Source organism: Dermacentor silvarum, chromosome 3 (genome assembly GCF_013339745.2).
Source record: "Dermacentor silvarum isolate Dsil-2018 chromosome 3, BIME_Dsil_1.4, whole genome shotgun sequence".
Lineage (NCBI taxonomy): Eukaryota > Metazoa > Arthropoda > Arachnida > Ixodida > Ixodidae > Dermacentor > Dermacentor silvarum.
This window is the reverse complement of record NC_051156.1, coordinates 62,672,000-62,679,075: the sequence shown is the minus strand read 5'-3', so window position 1 is coordinate 62,679,075 and position 7,076 is coordinate 62,672,000.

The following is a 7,076-nucleotide window of genomic DNA, read 5'->3' as shown; positions in this document are numbered from 1 at the left end:
GAAGATAAGTGTTAGTGGCATTTTTAACCTTCCGTTGCACGCCGCCGCGATATTCTACTAGCCACCGCAAGCTAAGCAAAGGGAAGCGGGCCAATCACAGACGCCGGCATCACCTTCCTCATCCTGTCATCTACGTACCTTCATTGTGCTGGCTCGGTCCCACCTAAACTCTCTCCATTTCTGCGTGCTCCTTGTCTCTTGCCAGCCAATTAGATAAGAAAAACCTGTTAAAGTAGGAAATGCTATTCGCTTTGAAGTCAAACATAAGTGACCTCCTTTAAATATGCATATACACAGTGCGCAAAGTCAGAGGGGGGGGGGGGGGCACCTCCTCCAATTTTAAGGAGAGGCTCGATCCCCCTTCGGCAGGTCAGCTGTAGCACTGCGGAACCCATTCCACAAGATCTGGAGGTGATCTATTACCAGTAGCGCCTTGTGCGAGACAATGGTAACTCTCGAATTTTTCGATTACTGATTGAAGCGCGATTAATTGGTTGACGTGATATGAGCAAAAACAGGAAAGCAGGTACTGTCGCACTGCTCCTTTAAATTTTTCCCACATGCTTTCATTCTTTGACCTGGTTCACTGCCGGATTCTGTGAACCCTTCAATGATATATATATATATATATATCATGAGAGAAGAAGGGACATCAATGTGCCCGATTTTTGTTAATCATGACCATGTAAAACCAACAGATACAAAAAAAATTGTTGAAAAGTTGTTGAAAAGTCATTGGTCAATGTCAACAAATGGCATTGAAAGCACATTGAGGCTTTGTTGAAACATTATTGAGGAAATTGTTGACAGGTGTTGAAAATTGGCCCGCGACATTTTGTTGAAACATCATTGGGTCGTTTCAATTTGAGAAGTCATTGATGGATTGTTGAAACCATGTTGAATTCCAATATTGAAAGCCCATTGAAGAACTGTTGAAGATGTGTTGAATGTCAATATTGAAAACCTGTTGAGATATTGTTGAAATATGTTGAATGCCAATATTGAAACCCCATTGACATAATGTTGGAACTGTGTTGAATGTCAATATTGAAACCCCATTGAAATATTATTGGAGCAGTATTGAATATCAATATTGAAACCCCATTGAGATATTATTGAAGCATTGTTGAACATCAATATTGAAACCCCATTGAAGTATTATTGGATGAGTGTTAAACGTCAATATTGCTTGATGGAGGCAAAAGGTGCTACATATCAGAAACAGGACACAAGAGGAAAAACACAGACAACACACACGTTAAGCACCAAACGTGTGTGTTGTCTGAGTTCTTCCTCTTGCGTCCTGTTTCTGATTCACTATGCCTTTTGCCTCCATCATATTATACCAACAAGCCCAACGTGCAATGTTAGTCAATCATGCAACACCATTTAAATATTATTGGAGCAGTGCTGAACGTCACTATTGAAATCACTTGAGAGCCCACTGAAATATGCTGTTTGGTGAATAGTGTTGAAAACTGCACTAGACTTTTCTTTAAATACCGCTGAGCTACGTTGAGTCTCATGGCATTACCATTGATGCCATCCATATTGATGTGGTCCTTGCATACTAGAGGACAGGGGCAAACTCAGGCACTTCTTTATTGAAGACCTGGGTCACCCAGGGATCAAAACCACTTTTAGATATAGCCTGTTATAAAACATATTATAGAGCTGCTAGCAGAACCATTAAGCAAGTTTTCAAATTGGCTTAACACACAAAATCAATACTCCTTCACAAAATCAACAGCTCAATATTGATGTGGACAAAAAGCATTTTTTTCTAGCTGAATTGTTTATTGAAGCCAAACATTTGTTAACTGTACAGCCATGTGTGCCTTGAGATCAAAAAATTCCTAACGCAATCTACAAACTGCCAGCAGCTTGATACAATAACGAAATTGAATACTGAGAGATGTAAAGTTTGCATGGCCCTAAAGTAAAACATTTCTCAAAATTGAAATAAATAGAAAATAAAGATTATACAAGCATTACAGTAAATACCATTTAAAATGTACTTGATTTCTCTATTTGGTAGCCAGTAACTTAATAATCATGGCACAATCTGCATGAGCCCACTGAGACTCTTATTTATTGGTTAAATGGTGTGCCCATTTTACTAAACGTTATCTACCTCTGAAACGACATGGTAATTACAATAACTTGTGCCATGGGAGCAGTTTATTGTGCTGCATTGCTTGTTGCACGATCCAGTTGCGTTTTCTGCCATGATTACTAGGTTCCTGGACAGGTCATTACATACCAAGCGATTTATTCACTTTGACTACTTAAGATTTTTATCTGATATTGTGGCCATTAGTTACCTGCTGGAAGACTTAAATGGAACTGGCATGAGGAATTTTTTTTTAATTTTTGAGTGCCGCAAAACAAGTTAGAATGAAAGAATTTGCAAGAAATCAGATTTCATGCATACATGAAAGAAAGCACATCGCTGCCTTGCCCGAGAACTGTTGTTGCACTCTGAATTTACGCAAACTTTAACACTTAATTCTTACTGTTTTGAAATAGCAAAATAAACCATTACTACAAACAAATGTTAATATGTAGTTTTCCTTAAACAGAACCACTCTGACAATAGCACAGATTACACTTTCCGGTGTACATATGAAACCTAATTTTCTGCAAAATTTCTCACTGGGCCTACTTTTACTTCATCAAACAAACTTGAAATGGTGTGCCGTCATGGAACAGTCTTGGTATGAAATGACCCGAGATACCTATGAAATAAAATAGTCAAGAAACACTAGCTTTTGTAGAAATATATTAAAGATTTACGTAAAAATGTACTAAAGTACAAAGCGCAACACTTGTGCAATTCATTATTAATCACAACACAGTACTTGTGTCTGAACCATCCAACCTGGGCTTTTCAGGTGACTAGAAACATCATAATAATAAAAAAAAATGTTGAGGGCTGCAAGTGCACAACACTTGAACTGTCCACAGACTTGAGCTCTTCTGGACACTTCAGGTCCCTTGCGAGAAGTGAGGCCAGTGTGTTCTTAATGTAGGTCATGTTTGTCCCAGGAAACTTGCGACAGGGAAAGCCTGTAAAAAAAGGAAAAACAGCATGACGTTAAAGATCAATGTTCCACATGCAAAAGTGCGACATACAGTACACCCTGTTATAATGAAACTGTTTCATTTGTTTTGTTTATTCCAAGTTTTCACGAGTTCAATTCTAGAGAATGACCAGCTTTCAAAGTGGAGTGGCACCGGAGGACTCCACTTAGTACAATATGCAGAAGGCAAACAGGAAAAGCCCACTGTGGCAGAATAACTTCATGAATATCCTTGGTGTGAAAATGAGAACGTTGCTTGCTTAGGACAAAATGGTGGGAAAAAAGACTTCATACTGTTGGTGAAAAAACTTAAAGGTAGACTACTGGCAGCTAAAATTAGTTCTCTCAACAATCATAATCAAAATGTGCAGCACTTTATTGAACTTTTCCTTGCAGGAGTTGGTCCAAATACGGTTATGCGGCCAGAATTGAGTGTGGTATATCTGAATTTGTTTTACAAGCTCATATGCTACTGGAGTGCACTTCTCGCATCGTGATGACCATTCTTATGCCTCTCTACTGAAAACAAAATACTGCTTATAACGAGGATTTACTGCAGTTGCACGCCGACCTGGTTACACTAACACAAATAAATGCGAAGAACAAATACGAAGAAATGCTCAGTCTTACAAGAGAAATATGCAAGTGGACTGGCTCTGCTAATCCTTTGAGGGTCACTGCCATGCATGTAGAGTGGTGGAAACAAATCGTGTGGTCATGACCATAAATATGAGGCGGCGAAAGAACATATAAATAAGCATACCTTTTAAGAATGAAGTGTCCCCAAGCATCACATTACAGATTCTGTAACCTTCTGCGACTTCTACAAAAATCCTGATTGTGCTTTGCCCCTTGGCTTCTTCCAAAACTGATCTTTCTCTTTATTCTATGGTGCCCATCACTGCAGTAGTTTGGGAGTATTCACCTAGTTTAATGTTTTGTGAGTGTCATTACATTTAACAAATGTGATTATGCTGGTTTGCCCTGCATGCTACAATAAACATGGTGTAAAACAGCGGACACTAAGAAACCTTTGTCACTTTGTGACCTAAAAAATTATTCACCCATTTTTTTTCTGGAAAGGTCACTAAAGAACAATCCAGAATAAAATATAACGCTTAAATTGGGGGACGTTTGCCGGAAAATATGTGATCCTCAAAGGGTTAAACATGAACACCTACAAAGCTCATTCAATCTTTGATAAATCTAAACCCATAGTACTTGAGCACTGGTTTATAATAACGCTGAAAACAGGCAAGTGCGTCCTTGAAGTAAGAAAGCAGGAGACATTTCCAACAATTTCAGAGTGGGAGCTGTGGACATGCCTCATGTTCTGTAAGAAGCTTTATATAGTAGCTGCCAAGGGCCTATTGAGTACTGATCATTTTATGAGAACGTGAGGAAAAGTCAAATAAATACCTTTGTTTTTTCCACATCCTAGAATACAATGCGATAAATTGGATCTTAATTGGTTGAGTGCCTAGAATGAATGGACATTGCTAAACATAGCAATGTTGACAACGAATTTGGCAACTGTTCCTATTGGTGCTTTGATCGAAACAACCAAACAATTATGCCCCGTAACTTAAGCTCCCTCTGCTTAAAGGCTATTGTCTGCCACCACATGGACCTCCTTCAAGACAGGAGCAACTTTAATTCAATGTGGTCTGTTGAAATAGGTGAAATCACTATGTTTTGCGTTACAGAATCTGGAGGGCCATATTGATTGCTGAAATTTGGTGGAAGTGCTGTCCCTCGAGTTGAGCAGTAACTGCACTTGAGCATAGCTTCTCCACAATTCCTATATTATAACAACACTTTCAGGCTACTTAAGCACACCCGCTATAGCACCAGATTGGTAGCAAGCTTCACAGAGTGGTACTACAGATTGGTAGTTGCTTCATTCTAACTGTTCATTGCAATGACAGTCAAGTAGTGCAACTAATGCGCAAATACACCTAACTTTGTCAATTGAAGCCACCAATCACTTCTGGCAGTTAAGGCTGCTTTTAAAATTTAGCACTTTAGTATGGAGGCGTTAGAGACTTGAGATCAAATGAACATTCATTCCAAATAGTAGGCTATTGTAGCACGTAGTTGCAGACACAGGCTACTTGAAAGTCATTTGTTGTGCTAATAGCAAGCTGGTAATTCCAAGTACAAAATGTGAAGGCAAAAATGCAATGGGTAAAAGGATGTACGGTACTTGCCTATAACAGTGTTGACCCTGATAAGGCCAAGAGCCTCTTTTTGACTATTGGTGGTGGTGTTTCCGAGAAGTAAGTGGCCCATGAGGTTCTCCTCAGTGAACACATGGTGAATCAAGGCCCTTGCAAACTTGCCTGGTCCACCATGGCAAGCAGTGCCAGGATCATCTGAATGAGCACCTCTCCAACCTATGTGAAACGGCACGTTTAGGTAAATAATATTAGTGAGGTAGTTTAAGGATTTTAAGCACATTTACACAACAGCCACACTCCGAATAAATCACAGAAATACTGCCTGCTCCAGACCTAAAATGTCAACTAATGTCACTAATAAAAAAAACTAAAACTAATGTCATAGCTCGTTATGCTGTTAGGATGCCATGTGCTTCAGAAATACAAGGATTCACCCAGTACAAAATAAAATAGTAAGTAAACCAAAGCATTGAAAACTTTAATGCAAGTAGCATTTTTAGGATACTTCACGTACTTTCGGGTGTCTGTCTAACTATTTTCCAGCCAATTTGTGTCACTTGGTGGTCAATGGCTTAATGGGTAGGGCTGCTATGTAGACGGGAAGTGGGTTAATAACCATCTGATGGACCTGCTTGGATCTCTGGGTATGTGACTCAGAGTATGTGCCATTCTTCAATGAACCTCTTTCACGCCATCGTGGGCAACTGCTGCTTGTGTTGGCAAGCAGCAGTAGCAAGCAGCTCAAACAGGAAGATAACTGTGGACGTTAATGCGATTACCACTACACATCAGATTCGCTTGCTGTGTCCCAGACCTACTTAGCTGAATGTGTACATAAGACACAAGGACAGGGTGTGCCAACTGCCCACCTCATCAAATAAATGAATCGACTCCCAAATCAAAGGTTATGCAAAATCGCAAAGGAGACACTTAATGCTACCATTTTTACTAAATCTTAAGGAGAATACCTCCCAGCAATACATTCTCCTGGCAACAGTGCATTTGATCATGGTGACGCTAGACGATGAATGGCCAAAGAATTCACCTTTCGCATTCCGGCTGTGGCGTCTCCAGGCTCATTTTGATTCTGAAAACAGATGTCAGTATTAAAATGTGACGCCACGATAACTCAAAAGCAACAATCAAAACATCTACATGGACGATTAGGCCGACATAAATGGATGGATATAAATGACTGATTGAAAACATTAAAGCATGGCTGCTCTTGCCACTGGCAGTGTGAGGTGGGAAAATAATTTATTTTTAATTTCTCTCCTAAATTTTAAAATTATTTTGCTCATCTACTGCATGAACTGTTGCGGCCACATCTTAAAGGTAGCTCGTTCATATAAAACCAGTGTTGCATTTTTTACTCCCCGTCTAACTGCTGCTACTGCAGTTTGCTTACTCTCTAAGTATTCCACAGAACTGATCCACCAACAAACCACTGTTCCAAGCTTATGGCAAAACGTCATTTAGATCACAAGATACGCTCCCCTTTAACTCTCTCTCCTCTTTAGTGTGTGAATTCAAAGCAAAAATAACTTATTGACATAGCTGTCTGCTTCTATCTCATAAAAAGCCTTGCTAATTTTTGACATTTGTCGATAACCCTTACATGCCTCTGGGAGCACAGAGGGACGACACGGCAAATATGCCCAAGCATCTCGTTCCTTTACTGATTTTCGAACTTAGTTATATCAATCAGTTACTGAAGGGCCAAAGGCTGAAAGTTCACACGATGACATTATTTTGAATGTTTCATCCCACTAAAGCAGAACATAGCATCCACAAATCGGCCTTTTCCGTGAAA